Below are 21134 nucleotides of genomic sequence, written 5' to 3'. Positions count from 1 at the left end.
AAAGCCGAGCCAGCCGCTCCTGGTGAAGCCTTAGCCGTGACTCAAGGGAAGTTCAAGGGGAATCCCAAAGGGTCGTGGAACCCCAAGAAAGTAAAAGATCAAGATTGAGGGAGTCCTGGATTAGGGGATCTCCGGACAGCCGGACTATATCCTTTGGCCGGACTGTTGGACTATGAAGATACAAGATTGAAGACTTCGTCTCGTGTCCGGATGGGACTCTACTTGGCGTGGAAGGCAAGCTAGGCAATACGGATATGGATATCTCCTCCTTTGTAACCGACCTTGTGTAACCCTAACCCTCTCCGGTGTCTATATAAACCGAAGGGTTTTAGTCCGTAGGACAACAATCACAACATACAATCATACCATAGGCTAGCTTCTAGGGTTTAGCCTCTCTGATCTCGTGGTAGATCTAATCTTGTACTACCCATATCATCAATATCAATCAAGCAGGACGTAGGGTTTTACCTACATCAAGAGGGCCTGAACCTGTGTAAAACATTCTGTCCCCTGCCTCCTGTTACCATCTGGCCTAGACGCACAGTTCGGGACCCCCTACCCAAGATCCGCCGGTTTTGACACCGACATTGGTGCTTTCATTGAGAGTTCCTCTATGTCGTCGCCGTTAGGCTTGATGGCTCCTACTATCATCGATTGCGATACGGTCCAGGGTGAGACTTTTCTCCCGGGACAGATCTTCGTATTCGGTGGCTTTGCACTGCGGGCTAATTCGCTTGGCCATCTGGAGCAGATTGAAAGCTATGCCCCTGGCCGTCGGGTCAGATTTGGAAGTTTGAACTACACGGCCGACATCCGTGGAGACTTGATCCTCGATGGATTCGAGCCACAGCCGGGCGCGCCGCACTGTCACGATGGGTATGACCTAGCTCTGCCGCCGAGCAGTACCCCAGAGGCCGCGCCCTCATCAGCTCCGACCCTTAGCTCGGAGCCAACTGCGCCAATCGAGGAAGGGTGGTTAGACACCGCCTCAGGGGCTACAGTCTCAACGGCGATCGAGCCAAACACCAGCCTAACCCTCTGTGCAGCCCGTGACTCCAAGGTGTCGGACTCTTTTCCAGACTCCGAACCATCCGCGCCCCTGCCAATCGAATCCGATTGGGCGCCAATCATGGAATTCACCGCCGCGGATATCTTTAAGCACTCGCCCTTCGGCAACATTCTGAATTCACTAAGGTCTCTCTCTTTGTCAGGAGAGCCCTAGCCGGACTATGGCCAACAGGATTGGGATGCGGACGACGAGGAAATTCGACGCCCACCCACCACCCACTTCGTAGCCACTGTCGATGATTTAACCGACATGCTCGACTTCGACTCCGAAGACATCGATGGTATGGATGACGATGTAGGAGACGAACATGAACCAGCACCTATAGGCACTGGAAAGCCACCTCATCATATGACATATACATGGTGGATACACCCAATGAAGGCAATGGCGACGAGATAGCGGAGGATGACCCCTCCAAGAAGCAACCCAAGCGCCGACGTCAGCGGCGCTGCTCTAAGTCCCACCAAAGCAAAAGTGGTGATACCGGCACAGGAGATAATAACACTCCGGATAGTGCCGAAGACAACAACAATCCCCTCCAGCAAGATTTGGAGCAGGAGGATGAAGGAGCCAGCTCTCCTGAGAGATCGGCAGACGGAGAGGAGGAGGGTGACAATTACATGCCCCTCTCCGAAGACGAGGCAAGCCTCGGCGACGGTGAATTCGCCATACTAGAGGATCCCATCGAACAAGAGCGCTTCAAGCGCCGGCTTATGGCCACGGCAAATAGCCTGAAGAAAAAGCAACAGCAGCTTCAAGCTGATCAAGATCTGCTAGCTGACAGATGGACTGAAGTCCTCGCGGCCGAGGAATATAAACTCGAGCACCCCTCCAACAATTACCCAAAGTGCATGTTACTACCCCGACTGGAGGAAGAAGCGTATGATACGACTGATCGGCCACCTCGTGGCCGCGATAGAGAGGCATCCCAGCCAAAAGCACAGCCTCCACCCCGACGCCATTCAAATAAAAAGGCATGGGGCGATACGCCAGACCTGCGAGACATATTGGAGGACAAAGCAAAGCATGCAAGATCGATCTACGGATCACGACGGCGCACCACTCCGCGAGACGATAAACGTCACGCCGGATACGGTAAAAGCAAATCCGGCCGGGCCGAATACAGCGGGCAAGACCCATTCGAGCTGCGTCGCGATATAGCCCAATACAGAGGCACCGCACACCCCTTATGCTTCACAGACGAAGTAATGGAACATCAATTCCCAGAAGGTTTCAAACCTGTAAATATTGAATCATATGACAGCACAACAGATCCCACAGTATGGATTGAGGATTTCCTCCTCCACATCCACATGGCCCGCGGTGACGACTTACACGCCATCAAATACCTCCCACTAAAGCTCAAAAGACCAGCGCGGCATTCGCTTAACAGCTTGCCAGTGGACTCCATTAGCTGTTGGGAAGATCTGGAAGCCGCATTCCTCGACAACTTTCAAGGCACTTACGTGCGACCACCAGACGCCGATGACTTGAGCCACATAATTCAGCAGCCAGAAGAGTCGGCCAGGCAATTCTGGACTCGGTTCCTTACAAAGAAAAATCAAATCGTTGACTATCCGGATGTGGAGGCCTTAGCTGCTTTCAAACACAACATCCAAGACGAGTGGCTAGCCCGGCACCTTGGTCAGGAAAAGCCGAAATCTATGGCAGCTCTCACGACGCTCATGACCCGCTTTTGTGCGGGAGAAGACAGCTAGCTGGCTCGCAGTAATAACATATCAAAGAACCATGGTACCTCAGATACCAAGGACGGCAATAGCAGGTCACGTCGCAACAAACATAAGCACCGCATTAACAGCAAAAATACTGAGGATACAGCAGTCAATGCCGGATTCAAAGGCTCTAAACCCGGTCAGTGGAAAAAGCCATTCAAACAAAGTACGCCGGGCCCGTCCAGCTTGGACCATATACTCGATCGCTCGTGTCAAATACACGGCACCCCAAACAAGCCAGCCAATCACACCAGCAGGGATTGCTGGGTGTTCAAGCAGGCCAGCAAGTTAATTGCCGAAAACAAGGACAAGGGGCCGCATAGCAATGACGAGGAGGAGCCCCGGCAGCCGCACACTGGAGGGCAGAAGAGGTTCCCCTGCAAGTGCGGACGGTGAACATGATATACACGACCCACATCCCCAAGAGGGAGCGGAAGCGTGCGCTCAGGGACGTATATGCGTTGGAGCCAGTCGCCCCAAAATTCAACCCTTGGTCCTCCTGTCCGATCACCTTCGATCGCAGGGACCATCCTAGTAGTATCCGTCATGGCGGATTTGCCGCACTGGTCCTAGACCCAATCATTGACGGATTCCACCTCATTCGAGTCCTTATGGATGGCGGTAGCAGCCTGAACCTGCTTTATCAGGACACAGTACGCAAAATGGGTATAGACCCCTCATGGATCAAACCCACAAAAACAACCTTTAAAGGTGTCATTCCAGGTGTGGAGGCCCATTGCACAGGCTTAGTTACACTGGAAGTGGTCTTTGGATCCCCAGATAATTTCCGAAGCGAAGATTTAATCTTCGATATAGTCCCGTTCTGCACTGGTTATCACGCGCTGCTCGAACCGCATTCGCTAGATTCAATGCGGTACCGCATTATGCATACCTCAAGCTCAAGATGCCAGGACCTCGCGGAGTTATTACAGTCAATGGTTACACAGAGCGCTCTCTCCGAACAGAGGAGCACACCGCGGCACTCGCAGTAGAAGTGCAAAGCAGCCTCTCAAGGCAATCAACTAGTTCGGCGCTTCAAAGCCCAGACACCTTCAAGTGCGCTCGGGGCAATCGGCAAATAGACCACCTGGCGCGATCTGAGCTTGCGTAGCATTACGGCGGCCACCCCAATCCCAGCCCAATGGCGAAACTGGTGCCGCACGTACATAATTACGCATTAAAAATACCATGGGCACAGGTGGGGAGGGGGCACAACTGCGGCACGCCCCAAGACGCGGCTTAAACCGCACTAGGGGCTTCCTGTTTGGTTATTTTTCTTTTTTTTCAGGACCTTAATCTCTGGAAACACTATCCGGCAGCACTATTGCCGAACACATCATGCAGCAACCAAGGAGGCAGACAGCTACGTCACACCACGGAATTCCAAGGTTGATTACAGTAACGAGTGAAATATTCGATTTAATATCATTCCTCGGCTTGCCCTTGGAAGGGACATAGTCCTACTCTTTGCTTATCACACTATCTGTATCACTCTGCTTTAACACGATATTTTGATAAACAATGCATGACATTGCGACTATTATTGCATTCTTGTTATATATATATATATCTATGTGTTCATTAGTGACGCCTTGCAACTGTACACCTTGGTATGGCTAATACACCAGGGGCTTACGTACCTCACAATACGGTGTGAAAAGTCCGAACACTTTCACAAGTGCAGCACCCCGAACTTATAGCATTATATGCATCAGCTCCGAATCATGTCTTTGGTCAAACGTTGGGTTTGCCCGGCTCCTATGTTTTGGTACCTTACGTTCCGCTCTATCGGCTAAGGTAGCGCTAGGAGAACTACTGCGATTGTGCCCCGGTTCTGCTGGGTTCAGCACCTCAGTAGAGAAAGCTAAAATTGACTGTCATGATAAGGCGAGAGACTGGTCGCTATTCGGCGAGGTTTTCGAGTCCCTAAAGACTTATGCCGCTTAGAGCGAGGGGCCGGCCCTGTCCGGCTTAAAGGCGTGTATCGCGCCCCAAATTCGGCCTTCCGAATACCAGGGGCTTCGCCGAAATTTAAAATTATAGAAGTCTATGGCTAAGTGAGAGTGATAAAGCATTATTAGTCCGGTTGCCTTGTTCGCTGTGCTGAGCACCTCCCTCGAAGGACCCAAACATGGGAACAAGAGTGCTTAGGTTTATCCCGAACACCCCAGCACTCGTGGCATGGGGGCAGAAGCCAAGGACTAGCCATCTCTCAGATTGGATAAACAGCCAAACAGAAGGTAATATTTTAAATTCAAACAAGCGTTGCATAGCGCATATGAAACAAGTTTTCATAAATACAGGATAAAACGAGCAAGTCTCACTCAAATATTACATCTTTGGAACACTCGTCCGCTATGTGACGGGCACCCGGCAGAACACCCTCATAGTACATCTCGGGGTGGCGGTGCTCCTTGCCCTCCGGCGGCCCCTCCTTGACCAGCTTCACGGCGTCTAGCTTGACCCACTGCAATTTCACACGGGCGAAAGCCCGGCGTGCACCTTCAATACAGACAGATCGCTTGATGACCTCCAACCGCGGGCAGTCATCCACAAGCCGCCTCACCAGGCTGAAGAAGCTGTTCGGAAGGGCGTCGCCAGGTCACAGCCGGACTATAAAGTTCTTCATGGCCCGATCGACCGCCTTATGTAGCTCGACCATCTGCTTCAGCTGGTCGCTCATTGGCACCGGATGTTCGGTCTCAGCATATTGAGACCAGAACAGCTTCTCCATTGAGCTTCCATCCTCGGCCTGGTAAAATTGTGCGGCATCGGACATGCTGCGGGGAAAATTTGCGAACGCTCCTGGAGAGCTCCGGATTCGGGTAAGTAATCGGTAATTTACTTTTACATGCTTGCTTTGCATATAGAAAGCCTTACCCGCCACTATCTTCTTCATAGCGTCGATCTTGGAGAGCCTTTTGGGCTTCGGCCTTGGCACTTTTTGCGCTCTCGAGGGCCGCGGCAAGCTCAGACTCCCGCGTCTTTGAGTTAAGCTCCAATGCCTCGTGCTTCGCCACGAGAGCCTGGAGCTCTTGCTGCACCTCGCCAACCCGAGCCTCGTGCTTCTCTCGCTCGGTGCGCTCCTTGGCCGCTTTATCTTCGGCCTTGGTTAGCGCTTGCTTCAGGGTCGCCACCTCGGTCGTGGCCCCTGGCAAACATACAATGATCCTGTCATTTTGCAATCGCGTCCTCTTTTATATATACATATCTATAGACAGGGTATTACTTACCCTTGTTCTCCTCGAGCTGCCTCTTGGCAAGGCCGACCTCTTTCCTGGACCCCTCGATGTCCTGCTTCAGTACAGCGACCTCCGCAGTCAGTGCGGCGGACGCCAGCAGCGAAGCCTACATATGCATATTGACATACTTATATTAGACTCATGCGATATTATCTGATCCTCTGCTTGGCTTTTCTTTGTGAACACGGAACAAAGCATCAGGGGCTACTGTCTATGCGGTAATATTTCTACTACATTTTAAAACACTTACCTCAAAGCCTGTTAGAAGGCTGGCACAGGCTTCAGTCAATCCGCTCTTGGCGGACTGAACCTTTTCGATCACCGCACTCATGATAGTGCGGTGCTCCTCATCGATGGAAGCATTGCGAAGCGCTTCCAGCAGATTGTCTGGTGCCTCTGGATGGACAGAGGTCACTGGCACAGGCGTCTTGCCCCTCTTAGAAGGAGGCTGCCTGCCTGAGCCCGGAACCGCTGGAGGGTCCGGCGCGGTGTTCGGCTGAGGGCCGAACTCGGAGCTCTTAGGGGCCCCGTTCCCTTGGCTCCCGGAGTCCGGAAGGTCACCTTGAGGCGCCTCCAGGACTGTCTCCCCTCGACCCGGTGCCTCTTAAGACAGCACCTCGGTGTCGTCAGCAGGATGAGGGGAGGTGGCGGTCGGGACTGGATCGCTATCCATGTCCGACGAGCCCAGTGAGCCGTACGATGATACATCGATGCTGGTTCGCGGCGGCATGCATAATCATGTTCGGCGTTAGGGAAAGCAGTGCGACAAAGGAATGCTACGAGTCACTCTGGTATCCGAATACTTACGATCTCCCCAGGGGCTTGGCCCTGGGCAACCACTCGTCTTCGTCTTCGTCGGCGGTGGTGGAGCTGTCCGGAAGGAGAGTCCTTCCCTTCTTGGACCCTTCGCCCCCCCCCCTAGTTAGGGCGGTCTTCCTTTTCTTATCTCCCCTTGCAGGAGGGGGAGCATCTTCTTCTTCTTCTTCCTCGTCTTCGGGGGAGGAGTGCGCCACAGAGTCATCGGATGGTGAGTCCGACGACGCCTGGCGTCGGGAACTCTTTCGGGTTCACTTGGCCTTTTTGGTCTTCTACAGCACCGTATAAGGAGCCGGAGTCAGCATCTTCGCCAGAAGAGCGTCTGTTGGGCCTTCGGGAAAAGGACCCAGACAATCGATCTGTCCGGCCGTTTCCTGCCAGTCCTGTCAAAGGTACGGGAGTTTAGATCCCGCATGGAGTCAACCTATAAAAAATAAGTATCCTGCGAGAGGTAGAGCAGCTTACCGCTTTGGCTTGGCGCTTTGCGCTGAATCCACGATCCTCAGTAATGGGAGGGGGGACCTCGGCGCTTTTGAACAGCACCCTCCAGGCATCTTCGTGAGTTGTGTCAAAAAGCCTGTTCAGAGTTCGGTGTCGCGCCGGGTCGAACTCCCACAAGTTGAACTCCCGTTGTTGGCACGGGAGAATCCGGCGTTGGAGCATGACCTGGACCACGTTGACGAGTTTGAGCTTCTTGTTCACCATGTTTTGAATACATGTTTGGAGTCTGGTTAGCTCTTCCGAACTACCCCAGGACAGTCCCTTCTCTTTCCAGGAGGTAAGCCACGTGGGGATGCCAGATCGGAACTCGGGGGCCGCTGCCCATATAGGCTCGCGCGGCTCGGTGATGTAGAACCACCCCGATTGCCACCCCTTTACGGTTTCCACAAAGGAGCCCTTGAGCCATGTTACGTTGGGCATCTTGCCCACCATGGCGCCTCCGCACTCCGCCTGGCGGCCGCCCACCACCTTCGGCTTGACGTTGAAGGTCTTCAACCATAAGCCGAAGTGGGGATTGATGCGGAGGAAGGCCTCGCACACGACGATAAACGCCGAGATGTTGAGGATGAAGTTTGGGGCCAGATCGTGGAAATCCAGGCCGTAATAGAACATGAGCCCCCGGGCAAATGGTTGGAGAGGGAATCCCAGTCCGCGAAGGAAATGGGTGAGGAATACTACCCTCTCATGAGGCCTGGGGGTGGGGATGAGTTGCCCCTCATCTGGGAGCCGGTGTGCGATGTCATCGGGCAGGTATCCGGCTCTCCTCAGTTTCTTGATGTCTCCCTCCGTGACGGAGGAGACCATCCACCTGTCTCCCGCTCCGGACATGGTTGGAGAAGGTTGAGGTGGGAAGTGTGGACTTGGGCACTAGAGCTCGAATGTGCGAAAACGGATGAGCAAAGGAGGAAGAAGGCGTGGATAGGAAGGTGAATCCTTATCCCTTTATATGGGCGGACAAAACTGAGCGTTCCCACTTGCCTGGTGAAACTCGCTTATCCCCCAAGCGCCGTAATTGGTGGCGCGGTTGGGTTACCCACGCTCGTATTGATAAGAATCCCGTAATAAGGGGACACGATCTCTGCTTTGACAAGACGTGTCGAAAAACTGCCTCGCGTTATGTGCGGGGCTGGTTAAAGGGAACGGTTCGAATAATCACCGGGCCATGACATAACGTCATGCTGCCAAAACAAGCCGGCAAATTAGATATGCAAAATTATTATTCTCTCTACGGTGGAATGTGGAACTTATTTCGCAGGGTCGGACACTATCCTCGTATTCAAATTCTTCTGTGATGTATTCGGAGAAGGAACCCGCCTTGCAATGCCGAAGACAATACTGCGCTCCGAACTCATCGTCATTGAAGCCTGGTTCAGGGGCTATTGAGGGAGTCCTGGATTATGGGGTCTCCGGACAGCCGGACTATATCCTTTGGCCGGACTATTGGACTATGAAGATACAAGACTGAAGACTTCGTCTCGTGTCCGGATGGGACTCTAATTGGCGTGGAAGGCAAGCTAGGCAATACGGATATGGATATCTCCTCCTTTGTAACCGACCTTGTGTAACCCTAACCCTCTCCAGTGTCTATATAAACCGAAGGGTTTTAGTCCGTAGGACAACAATCACAACATACAATCATACCATATGCTAGCTTCTAGGGTTTAGCCTCTCTGATCTCGTGGTAGATCTACTCTTGTACTACCCATATCATCAATATCAATCAAGAAGGACGTAGGGTTTTACCTCCATCAAGAGGGCCCGAACCTGGGTAAAACATTGTGTCCCCTACCTCATGTTACCATCCGGCCTAGACGCACAGTTCGGGACCCCCTACCCGAGATCCGCCGGTTTTGACACCGACAAAGATGGAAACGATGTGCTAGATTTACCATGCCACATTCACACCAAAAAATATGAAGAGGGTAATTTCATTTACCCGAAGCATACCACTCGACAGTGTCGACTCCTAATCCAGCAATTCCGAGAGAAATAGCCCAAGGAAAAGGAGAAAGAAGCCGACAAGGTTGAGGACGAGGAAGATGATGATGATGGTTATCCCCACGTGAATTCCACTCTGATAATTTTCACTGACGTTGAGAGTAAGAGTTGATTGAAAGTCATCAACAGAGAAGTGAACATGGTCGCTCCGGTGACACCCAGTTATTTGAAGTGGTCGCAGACTGCCATTACATTCGACTAGTCTGATCACCCAGCGCACATAGCCACCCCTGGAAGGCAAGAGTTGGTGGTCAACCCAGTAGTCGAAGGCACCCGACTGACTAAGGTTCTGATGGATGGTGGCAGTGGCATGAATATACTGCATGCAGAGACGTTGAAAGGAATGGGCATTCTGATGTCCAGACTCAGTGAAAGCAATATGAGTTTCCATAGGGTCATTCCCAGCAAGAAGGCTGCATCACACGGCCAGATTGCTCTCGACGTGGTTTTCGGTGATTCCAAGAATTACCGCAAAGAAAAGTTGACATTTGAAATTGTGGATTTCCAGAGTGCCTATCATGCTATTCTGGGCAGGCCAGCTTATGCACATTTTATGGCTCGACCATGTTACGTGTACCTCAAATTGAAGATGCCTGGTCCCAAAGGGGTGATCACTATCACTGGTAGTCGGAAGAAGGCAGAAGAGTGCTTCCAGAAGGGCTCAAAGATCGCCCATGCACAGATGGCCATAGTAGAATTGTAGGAATATCAAAAAAATGCAGATCCGAGTGATTTGTTGCGAGCCAAGAAGCCTGCCACAGATTCAGCATTCCAGTCCTCTGGCGAAACAAAGTCGATTCACATTCACCCGATGGATCCCAATGCTGCTCCGACTCACATTTCAACAACACTCGACTCCAAATAGGAAGAAGCGCTCATCCAATTCCTCCGTGAGAACTGGGACATCTTTGCATGGAAACCTTCAGACATGCCAGGTGTTCCTAGGGGACTGGCTAAGCATCGTTTGCGAGTCAACCCAAAAGTGAAACCAGTCAAGAACATCTTCAACGGTCCGCCGTACAGAAGAGGAAGGCAATCGGTGAAGATGTGGCTTGGCTTTTGGCAGCTGAGTTTATCCGTGAGATTTACCACTCCAAGTGGTTAGCTAATGTTGTCATGGTCCCAAAGAAGGACGAATCACTTCGCATGTGCATTGACTTCAAGCATATCAATCGGGTCTGCCCGAAGGACTACTTTCCTCTCCCTCGCATTGACCAAATAGTCGACTCGACTGCAGGGTGTGAGCGTTTGTCCTTTTTGGACGCCTATTCCGGGTATCATCATATCCGTATGTACGGACCCGACAAGATAAAAACAGCTTTCATCACCCCATTTGAGTGCTTCTGTTATGTCACTATGACATTCAGTTTGAAGAACGCTGGAGCCACATTCATGCGGATGATTCAGAAGTGCCTGCTCACTCAGATTAGTCGGAATGTGGAAGCATACATGGATGACATTGTGGTCAAGTCACGTAAAGGTTCCGACCTACTGGCTGACCTTGCTGAAACCTTTGCCAACCTTAGAAGGTATGATATCAAGCTTAATCCATCAAAGTGCACGTTTGGAGTTCCATGCGGAAAATTACTCGGTTTTCTCGTTTCCGAACGAGGGATCGACGCTAACCCAGAGAAAGTGGGTGCCATACTCCGGATGAAATGCCCTATGCATGTGCATGATGTCCAGAAACTTACTGGTTGTTTGGCCGCCCTAAGTCGATTCATTTCTCGCCTCGGTGAAAAGGCACTGCCTCTTTACCGACTGATGAAGAAATCAGATAAGTTCGAGTGGACTCCTGAAGCTGATGCAGCATTTGCAGAGCTAAAAGCCCTACTTTCCACCCAGCCGGTGCTTGCTGCCCCAATCAGTAAAGAGCCTTTACTGCTTTATATAGCAGCCACTGGACAAGTCGTCAGTACAGTACTTACGGTCGAGCGGGAAGAAGAGGGAAAAGCCTATAAAGTTCAGCGCCTAGTTTATTATGTTTCTGAAGTTCTGACTCCGTCAAAGCAGAGATATCCACACTATCAGAAGCTTGTTTATGGGATTTACATGACCACGAAGAAGGTTGCACACTATTTCTCTGATCACTCTGTTACAGTCGTCAGCAACGCTCCATTGTCGGAGATTCTGCACAACAGAGATGCAACTGGTCGAGTGGCAAAATGGGCGATTGAACTCCTTCCTTTAGATATCAAGTTTGAGGCAAAGGAAGCTATCAAGTCCCAAGCAGTGGCAGATTTCCTCGCTAAGTGGATCGAACAACAACTGCTGACTCAAGTTCACTCGGAGCACTAGACCATGTTCTTTGATGGATCCAAGATGCTGAATGGTTTTGGTGTTGGGGTGGTACTGGTATCCCCCCGAGGAGACAAGCTCAGATACGTCCTCCAGATTCACTTTGATTCCTCCAATAACGAAGCAGGATATGAAGCACTCCTATATGGGTTACGTATGGCCATTTCACTCGGCGTCCGTCGCCTCATGGTTTACGGTGACTTAGATTTGGTGGTCAATCAAGTGATGAAAGAATGGGACGTTAGAAGCCCAGCTATGACTGGTTACTGCAATGCGGTGAGGAAGTTGGAAAAGAAGCTTGAGGGGTTAGAGCTCCATCACATACCACGTCTGAAAAATCAAGCAGCCGATGATTTGGCAAAGATGGGTTCCAAGAGAGAAGCCATTCCCAGCAATGTGTTTTTGGAACATATTCACACACCGACAGTTCAGGAAGATCCTTTTACTGAAGAGCCCCCGCAGCCTAAGAGCGCCACAGATCCGACTGAAGTCGAGGTCCTAGCCGTGGTCGATCTAATCATGGAGGTTCTGGTCATTACTCCCGACTGGATAGTGCCATACATTGTGTACATCCTTAGGAAGGAACTCCTAGAGGACGAAGAAGAGGCTCGACAGATCGTCCGTCGATCCAAGGCCTTTACTGTGATAAGAGGACAATTGTTTAGGGAAAGCGTGACTGGAGTCAGTTAGAGATGCATAACGCCAGAAGAAGGTCGAATGATCCTCAACGATATCTGTCGTGGGTTTGTCATGGCAGATGTCCTTGTGAAAGGACTTAGTCATGGAGCCATCGCAACGGGTTAGCTTAAAGGGGTTAAACCGGACAAGGGGACACGGGATTTTATACTAGTTCGGCCCCTTCGATGAAGGTAAAAACCTATGTCTAGTTGTGATTGGTATTGCTAGGGGTTCGAAGGCCAGGGAGCGAATCCGCTTTGTCTGGCTCTCGAGTTGTTGTCTGTCCTTGAACCACCGCCAGGTCACCCCTTTATATACTCAGGAGGACCCCAGCCGGTCTACAGAGTCCCGAGGCTGGCTCATACAAGTGTCCGCCCCAGTCTCCTCTTTCCTATCTTACAATGCAAGTTTATACAATCATAGCGGTTTACTACCATGGGCCCTAAATCGCCTGCGGGCTCTGGGCCTCTAAGCCTCATCCGTAAACACTACAACAAAAACAATTTGTATGGTCGCTTTTTCTGAGACGATATTTGTCTTCGTCTCTACGACCATGAACACTAGCAACTAAAGACGCTTCTTAAGACGTTTATAGGGCGTCACAAACTTTTGCTTATAATTGGTCATTTAGAAAATAGGTATATAATTTTAATTAACTTAGAGACGGTTTGTGAGACGTTTTATACGCGACTATAATCCTTCAGCGTGTGGGTGAGCTCGTTGCCGGCCATTTCTCTTTTTAGGCGTGGACTACCAAAGAGTTTTGTGCAAAAACAAATACTACATGTATTATATAAGGTAATATAAAGAGTGACTAGGCCGTTGGCCCATGAGCCCAAACACACCCAGGCAGCCACGCTTGGTACCAGACATGAGCGACGCGGTGTCTGGTCAGGCGCGCGAGTAGCCAAAAAAAAGTAGCCGACCGCCTAAGCACGTCATTTCCCTTCCTCGATTCCAACCTTTTCCCCAACCTGCGCTAGCTGAAGGCTCCGGCGGCGGCCGGCCGGCCCTCTCCTGCCGCTCCCTCGGTCCCTCCCCTCCATCCGACCATCTCACTCCCCTGCCCTCGGCCTCCGGCGCCCAGCCCCCTCCTCCGCGGCTCCGCCAGGCGCCAGGCCACCAGTCCGCCTCCGGCCTCCCGAGCGCGGCGGCAGCCGGCAGCGACCTCCAGGCTCCAGCCACCGTCCTCGGGCCTCCCCGGCGCGGCGGCAGCACCATCCAGCAGTCCGGCCTCCGTTCCTCAACAGCCACAATGTACTGCATCTATTCTTTCCCTCCGTTTCTATTTTCTAAACAAATCTGAAGATTATTTTGTGATTGCTTGTAAATTTATATTAAACTTGATTCATTTTCTGCGTATGATCATAAATGATTGCTTCTTACTAATTACTATGTGATTCATTTGCTGCTTACTATGGAAATTGAAATGTTTGTGTAATGTACATCAGACCCTGACGCCGGTTGGCCCCGGCACAACGCCGCTCCCTGCCAACACCCCTCTCCCTCAGCTGCTGACCTCGGCAACGGGCTCACCCACACGCCTCTGCTGCCAGAAGATTGCCCGCAGGTTGTTATTTTGTTTTTTTATATCTCTGCATCGTGTGAAACATAGCTTGAATTGAGATATACCACTTGTGTTTTCCCTTTCTATCTTACTGTGATGCAGTGTATTATTGCAATTTGAAATTTTTTGTTAAAAATAGGTGAACCTTTTTGGTGGTTGAATGACAATTGTGTTAAAAATAGTGGTGCTGTTTATTAGATGGCACTCATTTATGACATAATATTCTTAAGTCGATCTGGTTAGGGGAACTGCCAACGAATGCCAGAAAAGAATATTCTGCAGTGTGATGCAAAATTTGAATTACCTAAGTTGTGTGTCATCTCTATTTTTCTTGATTTAGCAAAGCGAAACTAGTGGATATTACTTAGATTTTTAGTGACTAGTTACACCAGCTAGCCTTCTGCTGTTTGTCACTTGAATGCAGAAAAAAATCAAGCATTGGAGACATCCATTTTTTGTCATTGATGAAAACTTCTTTATGTACTTCACATAAATTCTTCTAGTAAAGACACATCTCAATTTATGTTTTGTAATGTAAGGTGAATGATGTCAGTAAATCATATTATACAATTTGAACCTAAGTATCGAATGCATAGTTTAAAATATTCATATAAACCTATGCTTAATGTAAAAGAGCATATGGAAAATTATAAACTGATCTATTTTGTTTTCATTACTACAGCTAGCAAAGGCTAATGGATCGAAGTTGGATGAGTAAACCAAGATCAACTACTGATTATAAAGAAGGTGTCGAGCTAATGGTTGGTTATCTGACATATTCGAATTGTCATACAAAGATTACAAGTTGGTCTTCTTTAAATGTGATTGGTATGATGTTCATCACAAAGCTGGTATTATAAGAGATGAGTTTGGATTCACTCATGTGAACTTCTCCTGAAAAATACATACAGGGGAGAAGTTAGAGGATGAACCTTTTGTATTTTCTTCCCAAGTGGACCAGGTCTACTACATCCAAAATCCGAGAAGTGAGAATTGGAATACCATGGTGAAATTCAAACCTCGTGATATTTTTGACATGGGTGGAGAACCATCTTCAGATGAAACAGAGATAGTCTTTGTGTTTTTAGCTTGTTATCTGTAGCTAAGATATAGGTTGAGCAATTATCATCCATGCTCCTAGGTAGAATTACTCCAACATAATTATTCTAACTGGGTGGATCTTCTTCGGAATGTATGTTACTCTGTGATGAACGAGCCTATGGTATTTTTTTAATGTGTATGTTCCCTTTTGTTATGAACGAGTTGTATGGCTATCCGTTTAGTTCTTTGAACAGTTTTTTTTTAACTTTCACTGACAGTACTACTGCTAAATTTTGGAACCTTCTGATGAAGTGTGCTTCAGGTTAATTTATCCTGATTGGATGCTTCTTTGTGCTAGTTTATAGAAAATGAAAGTAGTCTAGTCAATATTTCAATAATATTTTCCAAGTGCATGACATCGACTTTGCACGATTGACATCCCAGTTAACCAGAAAAAGTTATAGTCAACAAAGATGGAGAAACTGGAAAATCATAAAAATCAAAGGCAGTAAAGGTTTGAAAAAGGTTCACGCCTTCTAAAAATGTTCATGAATTTGAAAAAGTTCACCAATTCAATGAAATATAATCACAAACTAAAAGAATGAATTTAAAAAATATTCATGACCTTTAAAAGGTTTCGTGTATTTGAAAATGATTTATAGTTTCAAAGCTTTTTTGTGAAAAAATGGAATTTTTCACAAATTAGGGAACACAAATTCAAGAAATGTTTTTGAACTTGAAATTATTGTGAATTTGAAAAATGTTCATGGTTTGAAAAAAATATTCACAAACTTAATAAAATTGTGAATTCTAAAAAAAGTTCACAAATTTGGAAGAACTCCAAGAATTTGAAAAAGAAAGGAATAAAAGGAAATAGAAAAAATAGAAAGAAAAAATAGAAAGGAAAAATAAATAAAAATTAGAACAAAAGGTAAAAAATAAAAGATAAAGGAAAAAAAGGAAAACCAAGGAAAACTTAGTAAAACCTGGCCGAAATAAACCTAAACAAGATAAAGATAACCAACTTAAAAAATCTGACAAGCTTGTGTATGCTTCCTACAACCGAACCAAGGAAGCTTTTGGGGGCCTCGAAACCCGGGAGCAAGAGGGAGGTTCGCGCTTGTGCCTTAGTTGGGCCGGTCATTTATAACAAAAACACCATGGCGTGAGATGCTGCAACCGGCCACGCCGAGAGCTGGAAATGGTGACAGCGGCCCTGCTGGACGCTCGAGCCAGCCACACGATTTGCAGGAATCGGTGTGGCAGGTTTATTTCGGACCAACTACATATTTGCTCCAACCGAAGTTGGGTGTGGACTACGACCGGCGGCATGAGATGCTAGAAATGAGTGGCAGTGCGGTGCTTCAAGTGAGGTACTACGTTGATTATTGTGACTTTGAAAAATGTTCACAGTTTGAAAAAAATATTTACGAATTAAAAACTTGGGAATTCTAAAAAAATGTTCGCACATTTGGAAGAACATGAAGAATTAAAAAAAAGACAGAAAGCAAAATAGAAAAATAGAAAGGATAAATAAATAAAATTAAAACAATAGGTAAAAAATAAAAGATAAAAGGGAAAAAGGAAAACCAAGGAAAACATAGTAAAGCCTGGCCGAAATAAACTGAAATAAAAGATAACCAACTTAAAAAAACTGACAAGCTTCTGAATGATTCCTGGAACCCAACCAAGGAAGCTTTTGGAGGCCTCGAAATCCAGGAGCAAGAGGGAGGTTCGCGCTTGTGCTTTAGTTGGGCTGGTCATTTATAACAAAAACACCATGGCGCGAGATGCTGCAACCGGCCACGCCGAGAGCTGGAAATGGTGACAGCGGCCCTGCTGGATGCTCGAGCCAGCCACACGATTTGCAGGAATCGGTGTGGCAGGTTTATTTCGGACCAACTACATATTTGCTCCAACCGAAGTTGGATGTGGACTACGACCGGCAGCATGAGATGCTAGAAATGAGTGGCAGTGCGGTGCTTCAAGTGAGGTACTACGTTGATTATTGTGACTTTGAAAAATGTTCACAGTTTGAAAAAAATATTTACGAATTAAAAAATTGGGAATTCTAAAAAAATGTTCGCACATTTGGAAGAACATGAAGAAGTAAAAAAAGACAGAAAGTGAAATAGAAAAATAGAAAGGATAAATAAATAAAATTAAAACAGTAGGTAAAAAATAAAAGATAAAAAAGAAAAAGGAAAACCAAGGAAAACATAATAAAGCCTGGCCGAAATAAACTGAAATAAAAGATAACCGACTTAAAAAAACTGAGAAGCTTCTGAATGATTCCTAGAACCCAACCAAGGAAGCTTTTGGGGGCCTCGAAATCCAGGAGCAAGAGGGAGGTTCGCGCTTGTGCTTTAGTTGGGCCGGTCATTTATAACAAAAACACCATGGCGCGAGATGCTGCAACCGGCCACGCTGAGAGTTGGAAATGGTGACGGTGGCCCTGCTGGACGCTCGAGCCAGCCACATAATTTGTTGGAATCGGTGTGGCAGGTTTATTTCGGACCAACTGCATTTTTTGCTCCAACCGGAGTTGGGTGTGGACTATGACCGGCAGCATGAGATGCTGGAAATGAGTGGCGGCACAGTGCTTCAAGTGAGGTACTACGTTTTTCACTGCTACAAGCATAAATGAACACGGGGACTGAGAAGCCTACTCCGGTCGATGCGTCACATTGAAGCAGTGTCGGTCTGCCTGCCCTGGCTACTTAAGCACGACACCAACACTGGCCAATAAACATGTTGAGGAGGAGCCCCTCCCATCTGATGAAACTGTTGAGACCAAACTGGACGTCGCGTCAAATAGGAGCCACCTCCCTTGCGGAACACGTTTGACTATTTCGACAGACTGACATCACCGTCGCTCCGCAACTGGCGTGACAAGGTCGTGAAGGAGGAGGAGCCATCCCGGGTGCCTCGTCCATTACCTCCACATGGCGACGACACATCGTCATGCAGCACCCTGATGTCGGCCAAGAGGGTGGCACAGGAGGACGAGCGAAAGGAGTGGCGCAATGTCGGGCCATGTTTGCCACATCGGACGCCGACACCGCATCAGTGACCAGCGGGTCTAGATCGGCTTGGAGGAGTCGCTGCACGCTGCCACCCCCGTCGCCGACAGGGCTAGGTGAAGGGATGGCACGCCGGGGCGGCGTCCGCGGTCGACACGGCAGCGCACGGAGGAGGGGCAAGCCCAACTTCGATCTACCACTGCGTTTATTATTTTTATTAAGCTATATCGATATTACTTGGATACATATATTACCCAATGAAGTTTGATATTTTTTGAAAAAAGAACAAAGCATACCAATTTATCCAATAAAGGATACACCTAAAAAAATTATTTATCGATTATGTGTTTTTTAACACATCCATATATGTGATTACTTAGAGCTCCCAAACTATTCACAGTTAATTAAATTTGACATTCCTGGAATATTTTTTGCTTAACAAAATTTGGCGCTAAAGATGTTCTCTTTACCGCGAAAGAGTTCCCACGTCTCTGCTCTTTTTCCTCATCTCCATCTTCCCCACCTCCCCATTATCAACCTCCCGATTACAATATGCTGAACCTGTGCGCCGCCATTCCTGCACACCGCGCGGTGGCAGCCTCATCCTCAAGCGCGGCCCTCCGCCGCTAGCTCCGCCCGCCGCCGCTATCTCCGCCCGCCGCCGCTAGCTCCTTTCGCCGACGAATCCCTTCTTCCTCCATCAACAAGAGGTCGCTAGTTGGAGCCTCGTCGGTGTCCATCGTCCTCACCATCAGGAAGCCATGCTCCTCCCCACTTCATCCTCACAACCACGAAGCCGCGTCTGAGCTGATCTCAGCCTTCACACGAAGTTGCGTTGTTTGTCCATCGGTACACCGTTCAGCCTCCACCACATCAAGCAGGTGATCCCTTGAATCCCATAGCCCCTACAGTTTTACCATTAAATCAACCGAAGTGGGTCCTTCATTTATATGCATCTCAAATCTTGATCCTCTTCTCCTTCGTCTCCTTACTTCCTTCATGTAGGCAATGCACTCTAAGTGTTTGTTGAATTGCTTGCTGCCTAGAAATCAATTCTGACAGATTTTCTTTAAAATATGTGAGAAACTGTTTGGTCCAATCAAAATTTATATGTTAAAAATCAAAAGTAGTACAAGTGGTGTTAGATAGATTGGCCAAATAACCTCACATTCCATTCACGCTGGAGCATAAAACATGATAGTGTTTGGTTCCACGGGCTGCAATGTACACTACTATTTTGTAGTATTTTTAGTCTGTCCTATTTCCTACCTCATCTTAGTGCACTCCCACTATGTTTTAGTTTTGATTCTTGCATCTTAGCTGAAGGGAGGTTTCAATCAACAGCTCTTAGATTTTTTTTGAGAATGACTACCCAAATTACAATCATACTGCACATTCAGATAGCATAAGCGGACGCAAGTCTTCTGGCACATCTGTAATGATTAGCAAGTCTCCTTCTCGCCTGCCCCTAGCAGCCAACTTGTGGGCTAGTTTGTTCTTGCCTCTTCTAACTGCATTGACTTTGATAGCACTGAAGGTCCCAGCCGTGCTGTTGATGTCACTAACAACCGAGAAGCACGCCGACCTGTTTTGGTTACTCTCGCATAATTCCTCTGCAATCCTGGAGCAGTCTGTCTCAACGATTAGAGATCCACAATACATCGCCGACAGCGTAGTGAGCCCAGTCAGGATCGCTTGTCCATCTGCTTCCTCTACTGACGAGCACACATGCATTGATCTGCTAGATGAGAAGAGCACTTGGCCCTTATGGTCCCTCGCGACAGCTCCTGCTCAGGCCTGTCCCGTCTCTGCTACGTATGATGCGTCTGTATTCAGCTTAATCATACCCGCGGGCGGCCGCTCCCACTGATCCGCTTCAGGTGTCCCCTTATGGCCCCGCGCCTGCTCTGTTTTAGCAGCCTTCAGAGACCCGTGCATCCCCTCCCCAACCAGCGATAAGTTTCTGATTTCTTCCTCGTACCCAACCAGGAATAGCGTCGATCGAGATACTGATTCTCTCCCGTCTTGATGGACACAATTGTCTCGCAGGAACCACGCACGCCACAGCAGCAGGAAAATATTGATTCTCATACCTAAATCATGTTTGTCTAGCAGTATCTGTAGCCAATCCTTCCCCGTGTACCAAAACTCTTTTTCACCCGGGAGCTTCCATTCTTTTCTCATTGCATATCTCAAGGCTCTGCTCTTGGTGCAAGCAATTACCGCATGGTATTCATCTTCGTCACCCTTTCATTTAGTGATTATAGAGAAGTATTTAAAAGTGTGCATGGGGAAGAGGCAAAAAAAAACTTTGAGGGTATTATGGTGATAAGTATTGGAGCGAAATAAAAGTATCTCAGTGACTGACTTTTGTTCAGCATCCTGAGAAAGAAGGAAACGTTCAATTTAGACCGCGGGCACTAGGAGATAATGTAGAAAATGTGACAGATGAGTTGGCTATGATCCGTTCGTTCCTGAAGCGAAAATTCCCCATAGAGGATTTGAGAAATGAATTTGTAACCGCGGGAAGTGATGAAGTTAGTATCTAAACCACACCTCTTTCTGCAGAGATACAAATATGAGTATTAATATACTATTATCCTATTCTTGTTTCAGGTTGATCTCAACGAAAAAGTTGTTGGCAGTGACCTCCCAAATGAATCACATAACGAAGCAGAAGAATATGCTCCATTGAGTGCTATGCAGGTGATGTAATCGTTTCTTCACTAATAAATATTCTACTGAGAGTGGCCTTTCAAGACCCGGCTGCCTAGACACCCTCATATCCAGACTGTCTGTGCAAAGAATATCGCCTAGAGATATGTGCCACATCCAGTCACTACCGGACTCGCGGTCTATGCCTACGGCCAAGGGCCGTCGGCATAGGCCCCCAAGCCGTCGGCATAGGTCTATGCCTACGGCTGCCGTTGGCATAGACCCGTCGGCGTAGATACCGTCAGCGTAGTCTTGTCAGACCGTTGGCATAGTAAAGCCGTCGGCATAGGGGCCTATGCCGACGGCCTGGCGTCAGCCGTCGGCATAGTATAGCCGTCGGCAGTCTTTTTCGTCTGACGGCAACGGACGGCGCCGTCAAAAACGGGGACGAATCACGCAAGGCCACGTGGCAGGGCTATGCCTACGGCAAAGCCGTCGGCATAGATGAATCTA

At 48.4% G+C, this 21134-nt stretch overlaps 1 long non-coding RNA gene across 2 annotated transcripts; it reads left to right on the top strand.

The window, feature by feature from the left end:
- Nucleotides 1-13241: 13241 nt before the first annotated feature.
- Nucleotides 13242-15188, top strand: LOC123057610 (uncharacterized). 2 transcript variants are annotated; one of them, XR_006426896.1, is made up of 4 exons: nucleotides 13242-13592; nucleotides 13787-13905; nucleotides 14585-14730; nucleotides 14814-15188. It is a non-coding gene; the product is annotated as an uncharacterized lncRNA (long non-coding RNA). The 2 variants fall into 2 exon arrangements; XR_006426895.1 differs by having other exon boundaries at nucleotides 14585-15157.
- The last annotated feature ends 5946 nt before the right edge of the window (nucleotides 15189-21134 follow it).

The sequence above is a fragment of the Triticum aestivum genome, chromosome 3A (genome assembly GCF_018294505.1).
Source record: "Triticum aestivum cultivar Chinese Spring chromosome 3A, IWGSC CS RefSeq v2.1, whole genome shotgun sequence".
NCBI lineage: Eukaryota > Viridiplantae > Streptophyta > Magnoliopsida > Poales > Poaceae > Triticum > Triticum aestivum.
Note: the sequence above shows the minus strand (reverse complement) of the source record. Positions and strands in the feature narration are given on the sequence as shown.